Source organism: Hemiscyllium ocellatum, chromosome 10, assembly GCF_020745735.1.
Source record: "Hemiscyllium ocellatum isolate sHemOce1 chromosome 10, sHemOce1.pat.X.cur, whole genome shotgun sequence".
Taxonomy (NCBI): Eukaryota; Metazoa; Chordata; class Chondrichthyes; order Orectolobiformes; family Hemiscylliidae; genus Hemiscyllium; species Hemiscyllium ocellatum.
This window is the reverse complement of record NC_083410.1, coordinates 88,140,031-88,148,502: the sequence shown is the minus strand read 5'-3', so window position 1 is coordinate 88,148,502 and position 8,472 is coordinate 88,140,031. Positions and strand designations below refer to the sequence as shown.

General features: G+C 44.2%; 1 protein-coding gene across 2 annotated transcripts in view; it reads left to right on the top strand.

Annotated features, from left to right (window-relative positions):
* Nucleotides 1–8,064: 8,064 nt before the first annotated feature.
* entpd6 (ectonucleoside triphosphate diphosphohydrolase 6) overlaps nt 8,065–8,472 on the top strand; it is a 62,230-nt gene continuing 61,822 nt past the window's right edge. For both annotated transcript variants that reach the window (XM_060831724.1, XM_060831723.1), the window contains exon 1: nt 8,065–8,162. The gene's annotated coding sequence lies outside the window, so the exon portion shown is untranslated. The remainder of the gene's footprint in view (nt 8,163–8,472) is intronic.

Below are 8,472 nucleotides of genomic sequence, written 5' to 3'. Positions count from 1 at the left end.
GGGAGTCTATGAAGGTAGGGGCTCTGTGAACAGTAAGGACACTGTGAGGGTTAGGAGTCTGTGAGGGGTAGGAGCTCTGTGAAGGGTAGACGTCTGTGAGGGGTAGGAGCTCTGTGAGGGTAGGGCTCTGTGAGAGGTGGGAGATGACAAATTCCTTTTTTTAAAACAAAACTGTCAGAGAACTGTTTATTGGCATATTCTCCATGCCCACATTGCAACCAATCAGAGTGCTGCTGCCAAACAATCAATTCCTGTTTCTCATACAGTATAAATTGTTGTTCCCTTTTAGATGTGATATTCCTGCACCTGTCCTAATGAGGACAAAATGAAAAACCTGACACCATGTCACTTTTTTTATAAAGACTCCCATTCTGTTCAGCCAAGGAATAGTGGGGATGGTTTTCGCTGGATGAGATACTGTGATAATGAGAAAATGCAGGACAGAGTTTACAGCGTATGAGATTAAGGACTGAGGAGTTGGTGGTGCAGGCTGGAAGAGCTGAATGGCCTACTCCTGCAGCTATTTTCTATGTTTAACTAAAAGGAGGAGGTTTCACAAATAACCCCATCCTGAATGATGCAAAAGATAAAACTTGCAAGATCTTCAGCTAGAAGTATTGAGTGGATGTTCCATTGCGGCCTCCTGCTAAAGTCCCCATATCACAGATGCCAGTCTGGAGCCAATTTGATTCACTTCACGTGATATCAACAAATGGCTGGAGGCACTGGATACTGCAAAGGATGTGGGCCCTGACAACATTCTGGCAACAGTACTGAAATTCTGTGTTCCAGAACTAGCTACTCCCCTCGCCAGGCTGTTCCTATGCAGTTACAATACTATTATTTAATCTCACCTGCTTATCTAATATTCCATTATATAAAAAACATCAGAAATTGCTGGAAACAGCAGGTCTGGCAGCATCTATGGAGAGAAAGTAGAGTTAACATTTCAGGTCCAGCGACCCTTCTTCAGAACTGACTGAAGATAGGGTGGGGGTAGGGGTAAATGACAGGCAGAGATGGAGACCAAAGAGATAGAAAAACAGGTGGGCAAACAATGGAATGGGTAAAGGTCAGCCTCAGAAAATCAATAATTGCTAATGGGGACCATTAGTGGCTGACAATGGGCTATTTATGGTAGCACTGTCCATGTTCTAACAGGGTCTGGTTGTGTTGGTTTTTGGGGTAAAGACATGGGAAAAGCCACTCATGCTCCAAAACTATTGAACTCCACATTGAATACAGAAGGCTGCAAGATCCCATAGTGGAAAATGAGATGCTGATCTTTCAGCTTGCAATGAGCTTTGCTGGAGCATTGGAGCAAGCCTGAGACATAGATTTTGGCCAGGGAACACAGTGTTGCATAGAAGTGTTCAGCAGCACAAAGCTCAGGATCATTTTTGTGGATGGAATGTAGGTGTTCCGTAAAGCAGTCGCCAAGTCTGCATTTCATTTCCCCATTGTAGAGGAGACTGCATTGTGAGCGGCGAATTCAGTAGACTAGATTGAGTGAAGTGCAGGTGTGTCTGTAGCCTTGGATAATCAGGAGGGAGGAAGTAAACCAGCAGGTGTTACACTTTCTACAATTGCATGGGGGTGTGGGATGGTGTTCAGAGTGGAAGGGGACTGGACCAAGGTGTCCCTGAGGGAACGGTCCCTGCAGAAGGCTGACAAAGAAGGGAATATGTTTCTGGGAGTATAATCCCGCTGGAGGTGATGGAAGTGGCAGCTAATGATCCTTTGGATGTGGATGCTGCTGCGATGGTAAGTGAGGGCCAGGGGTTACCCTATCACTGCTATGGGAAAGAAGAGAAGGAGAGAGGGCCGAAGTGTGGGCATGAGTCGGACACAACTTAGGGTCCTATCAACCATGGCAGAAGGGAATCCTTGGTTGAGGATGAAGATGGACACTTTGGAGGCCTCCTTGTAGAAGATACAATGGAGACAGAGAAACTGGGAGAATGGAATGAAGTCCTTATGCAAGGTGTGAGGATGTAAAATCAAGGTAACTGGGGAGTCAGTGGGTTTGTAATGGATATTGGTGGCCACCCTATCCTCCTGACAGTTACCTGATGAAGCATCAGTGCTCTGAAAGCTAGTGCTTCCAAATAAATCTTTTGGACTATTAGCTGGTGTTGTGTGATTTTTAAATTTTTATAGCATTAGGCTAGAACTTCCAAAAATTGCTGGGGACAGATATTCGCAGGTAAAGGGACAGTTGGGATGTGGGAAGCCTTCAAACTGAAATAACAAACATCAGAGACAGTACGTTCCCATTAGGGTGAAAGACAAAGCTGGTAGTTGTAGGAAATGCTGGATAACGTGAGAAATTGAGGTTTTGATCAAAAAGAAGAGGGTAAATATCAATATAAACAGCAGAGATCGAGTGAATCTATGGAAGAGTATAAGACAGTAGAAATATAATTAAGAGGGAAATCAGGAGGGCAAAATGGAGACATGAGATAGCTTTGGTAAAAAGTGTGAAGGAGAATGCAAAATGATTCTACAAATACATCAAGGACAGAAGTGTAACAAGGGAGAGAATAGGGCTATTCCTGACAAAGGGCTTTTGCCCAAAACGTCGATTTTACTGATCCTCAGATTCTGCCTGAACTGCTGTGCTTTTCCAGCACCACTAACCCAGAACCCTTAAAGACCAGCAAGGCTGTCTATATGTGGAGACGCAGGAGATGGAATATTGCGTGCAATTCTGGTCTCCTTCCTATCGGGAGGATGTTGTGAAATTTGAAACGGTTCAGAAAAGATGCACAAGGATGTTGCCAAGGTGAAACTGATTGAGAAAGATTGTAGATTGGCTCAACATTTTTCAATTAGAAAACAAAAACTTGAGTGAAGTTCTAATTAAACACCCAGAAGTTTTTCAGGAAGGAGAAAGGATATAGCTGCATTGGTGGTGCAGTGCCCAGAGTGCCAATAAGGACAAAAATTACTGCTAGCAGCTCCCCTACATTCTTGAGAATAGCTGGATAACCCCTGTACTCAGTTACACGTTGTTTAGGGAGGTCCTTTCATGGGCTCAATGTTGGACGCCACTGAAAGGGGCTGGACATGCATAGAGTTCATTCATCAAATACAGGGATGATGATAGAAAAACTGCATGCATCTTTTGCAATTCACAGATTCCTGGAAGTGTTGTTCACAGATAATAGGTCATCATCTACCAACACGGAGTTTGAGTATTTCCTAAAATTGAATAATATTCATCATATAAGGACTGCTCCGTGCTACCTATCATCCAAAGGTCTGGTAAAACCAGTAGTCCAAACTTTGAAGGCAGGCATAAAGAAACAGCCTGCAATTTCATGTGATATCAAACTGTCCCAGTTCCTATTTGATTATAGGACCACCCCTCAAGCAACTAAAGGGATAGCTCCAGCAGCATTGCTAATGGGGAGAAGATTCCATACCAGGTTAAATCTGATCTTCCCAGACGGTGCTGATACAGAGAGAGGTGGAGAATGTGTATATCGTGTGATTGGTTAAAAGTTTAATTGTCTTTATAAATATTCTATTTAAAAAAGATTTTTGAGATTTTTCACAAAATTTTTAAAAAGTACAAAATTGTGTATTCTACTTTATAATATAATAACAACACCAATATAAAATTTTAAAACTAACTATTAATCTATTCTACACACTACCAAAACACAAAATAGGATATCGTACGTTATTCACAATGACCAACAAAAAGAGAAAAGAAAGTAAATAAGTAAATAAATAACTAGACACACATTCAAAATAAATTTATATCAAGTCATAATAAAACCAGCTTCCACCAGCTGCTCAATCACTAATGTAAATAATAGTGGTGAGAGAGGGTATCCCTGACAACAACCTCTGCCAACACTAAAGCTATCTGAACTTACACCATTAGTAATCACTGTTGCTTTGGGGTCATTATGTAATACTGGAACCCATTTAGAAAAGACCTCTCCAACACCAAACTGTTCCAAAGTATAAAAGAGATATGGCTATTCTACCTGATCGAATGCATTCTCTACATCTAGGGAGACAACTAATCTCAGTATCGCTCCTTGCTGGCAGGCTTGTACCATATTTAACACTCTTCTAATGTTATTAGTCGATCTGCGATCCTTTATAAACCGCGTCTGATCCTCTTTTATAATGAATGGTAAAATCCTATCCTATCTTAATGCCAACATTTTTGAGAATATTTTAAAGTCCACATTCAATAAGGATTTTGGTCTGTATGAAGAGCAGTCATCTGAGGTTTTTCCTGTCTTGAGAATGAGAGAGATACTTGCTTCTCTCAGAGAAGTCGGGAGGCAACCCTGATTGTGAATTGTACATGTCTATAAGTGGCCCGACCAATTCACCAATAAATTCTTTATAGAACAGTATATGAATAGGAAGGGTTTGGAGGGATATGGGCCGGGTGCTGGCAGGTGGAACTAGATTGGGTTGGGATATCTGGTCGGCATGGACGGGTTGGACCGAAGGGTCTGTTTTCATGCTGTACATTTCTATGACTTTATGACTCTATAACTCAGCCTGGAATCCATCTGGTCTGGGTGCTTTACCGTACTGGAGCTGTCTCACCACCTCCTGTACTTCCTGGGTTATCAGGTGGGCATTCAAGAACAACACCTGCTCTGAGGTTAGGCCCAAGAGGGCCAGATTCTTTTAAAAAAGACTCCATCTTCTCCGTTCTATCCTCACAGCTCTCCGGCTTATACAATTCAAAATAGAACTTTCTGAAGGCTGCATTGATCTTTTTACAATCACAAGTCAGGGTACCAGCACTCTCTCTAATAGACGTAATGGATTGGGGAGCATTTTTCTTTCTGGCAAGGTATGCTAGATACCTGCCTGGCTTAGCGCCACATTCAAATAATCCCTGTTTCGCAATTAGTATCTCCCTCTTTGCTGTTTGAGTAAGTGCAGTATTCAAAGTTACCCTGAGGGCTGTGATCCGCTGTCGTTTAATAAAGGAGGGCCTGTCAACATATGCTGTCTCAGCTGTCTTCAGGTGAGCCTCGAGCAGACGCTGTTGTTCTCCCTTTTGTCTTTTCTGGGTCGCTCCAAATTGATGCTGGAAGGCTAGTGATGGGAGAAAAGGAAATAGCTGAAGAACTTAATCAATACTTTGCGTCAGTCTTCACAGTAGAAGACATGAGTAATATCCCAACAATTAAGGAGAGTTAGGGGGCAGAATTGAGTATGGTAGCCATTACAAAAGAGAAAGTGCTAGAAAAGTTTGTGGAGTGAATTTGTACTTGCAGAGTTACATTTTACTTCACTCAAAAACTGCATGAATCCATGTAAAATTCTGTAAATTCATTTATTTTAGTTTAGAATCAGTCTAAACATTGTGGCACAGACAGCATTACACATGGGAACTCACACTTTCAATACATTATCTGGGCTGACAGACACCAATTGTTAAAGTTCATTTGAGAATGTAATTTTTAAAAAATAGTTTTGCAATTTACATATGAAAGAACAGAAACCAATATGTAATTTTAACAGATGAGAGACTTAACAAACAATCAAGGTCTTTTTCAATATAAACTTTCAGTTACATCACACTGTAAACATTTGCAATAAATTCTGTGTCTTACAATCTTACACTCCATAACCACCTGATGAAGGAGCAGCACTCTAAAAGCTAGAGGCGGCACAGTGGCTAGCACTGCTGCCTCATAGTACTAGGGTCCCAGGTTTGGTTCTAGCCTTGGATGACTGTCTGTGTGGAGTTTGCGCATTCTGCCTGTGTCTGTGTGGGTTTCCTCCTACAGTCCAAAGATGTGCAGATCAAGTGAATTGGTCATGCTAAATTGCCCATAGTGTTAGGTGCATTAGTCAGAGGGAAATGGGTCTGGGTGGGTTACTCTTTGGAGCGTTGGTGTGGACTGGTTGGGCCGAAGGGCCTGTTTCCACATAGTAGGGAATTTAATCTAGTGCTTCCAATTAAACCTGTTGGCACTGTGTGATTTTTAATTTTAAAACTTGATAAATCTCTTGACCACAATGAGCTACATCCTAGGGTTCTGAGGGATGTGGCTGAGGAAATAGCAGAGGCATTGGTTGTGATCTTTCAAAAGTCACTTGAGTCAGGGAAAGTCCCAGATGATTGGAAAATTGCTGTTGTAACCCCCTTGTTCAAGAAAGAATCAAGACAAAAGATAGAAAATTATAGGCTATTAGCCTAACCTTGGTTGTTGATAAAATTCTAGAATCCATCATTAAGGATGAGGTTTCTAAATTCTTGGAAGTGCAGGGTTGGATTAGAACAAGTCAGCATGGATTTAGTAAGGGGAGGTCATGCCTGACACACCTGTTAGAATTCTTTGAAGAGGTAACAAGTAGGTTAGACCAGGGAAACACAGTGAATGTTATCTATCTAGACTTCCAAAAGGCCTTTGATAAGGTGCCTCACAGGAGGCTGCTGAGCAAGTTGAGGGCCCATGGTGTTCGAGGTGAGCTACTGGCATGGATTGAGGATTAGCTGTCTGACAGAAGGTTCTTTTTCGGAATGACAGCCGGTGACAAGTGATGTCCTGCAGGGTTCAGTGTTGAGGCCACAGCTATTCATTTTAATATATTAATGATCTGGATGAAGGGACTGAGAGTATTCTGGTGAAGTTTGCTGATGATACAAAGTTAGGTGGACAGGCAGGTAATAGTGAGGTGGTGGGGAGGCTGCAAAAAAGATTTAGACAGTTTAGGAGAGTGGTCCAGGAAATGCGAGGTCTTGCACTTTGGAAAAAGGAATACAGGCATGGACTATTTTCTAAACGTGAGCAAATTCATAAAGCCAAAGTACAAAGGGATCTGAGAGTGCTTGTCCACGATTCTCTAAGATTAACTTGCAGGTTGAGTCCGTGATTAAAAAAGCAAATGTAATACTGTCAATTATCTCAAGAGGGTTGGAATATAAAAGCAGCGATATGCTTCTGAGACTTTATAAAGCTTTAGTTAGGCCCCATTTAGAATTCTGTGTCCTATGTTGGGCCTCACACCTCATAAAGGACATACTGGCGCTGGAGCGTGTCCAGCGGAGATTCACACAGATGCTTGGAATGGTAGGCCTAACATACGATGAACAGCTGAGGGTCCTGGGACTGTATTCATTAGAGTTTAGAAGGTTGAGGGGAGATCTAACAGAGACTTACACGATAATACATGGTTTAGAAAGGGTGGACGCTGGAAAGTTGTTTCTATTAGGTGGGGAGACTAGGACCTGTGGGCAAATTAGAGGGGTCAATTTAGAACAGAAATGAAATACTTCTTCAGCCAGAGAGTGGTGGGCCTGTGGAATTAATTACCATGGAGGGCAGTGGAGGCCGGGATGTTAAATGTCTTCAAGGCAGAGATTGATAAATTCTTAATCTCGCAAGGAATTAAGGGCTATGGGGAGAGTGTGGGTAAGTGGAGTTCAAATGCCCACCAGAGGCAGCATGGTGGCTCATTGGTTAGCACTGCTACTTCACTGCACCAGGGCCCTAGGTTTGATTCCGGATGCTCCGGTTTCCTCCCAAAGTCCAAAAATGTGCAGGTCAGGTGAATTGACCATGCTAAATTGCCTATAGTGTTAGGTGCATTAGTCAGAGGGTAACGGGTCTGGGTGGGTTACTTGGAGGGTCAGTGTGGACTGGTTGGGCCGAAGGGCCTGTTTCCACACTGTAGAGAATCTAAAATCAGCCATGATTAAATGGCAGCGTAGACGCGATGGGCCAAATGGCCTTATTTCCACTCCTATGTCTAATGGTCTTATATGGAGGGGCACAGCACTGTGGAAGATTTCAGGTTGCTTCAAGAGTAACTGGCAGCTAAACCCCCCCATGACAGATTTCCTTTCATGGATCAGTGGTGCTGAAGAGCACAGCATCCGAGGAGCAATAAAATCCACGTTTCAGCCAAAAGCCCTTCATCAGGAATTCTCATCCACACACACACGGACCAAACGCTTTCAACCCATTTTAACTGAACCTAGTTCGCATGCGCTGTGGGGGAGCTCGAAGCAACTTGGAGCATCTTGTGCGCGCACGCACGCACCCAGACCAGTCCCGCGCAGCAGCAGTTGGGTGCGCGGGGCCGAGCGCCTCCCAACAGCTGACGCTGGGTGTCGATGGCGGTCCGCGCCTGGCGGATTTTGGGTGATGGACGGAGCCGCTTCGGTAAGTTTCCTCAAGTCCGCGGTCTCAGCCTCGAGGGAGCCTCCTGCACCGGGTTTGCCCACCCACCCTGTCAGTCCCTGCTCCCGGAATTCCAATGTGCACCCTCTCCGCCCCAATCTCCCTCTCACCCCCCTCCCCCCCTCCCTCTCACCCCCCTCCCCCCCTCCCTCTCACCCCCCTCCCCCCCTCCCTCTCACTCCCCTCCCCCCCTCCCTCTCACTCCCTCCCCCCCTCCCTCTCACCCCCCTCCCCCCTCCCTCCTCCCTCCTCCCTCCCTCCCTCCCCCCCTCCCTCTCACCCCCCTCCCCCC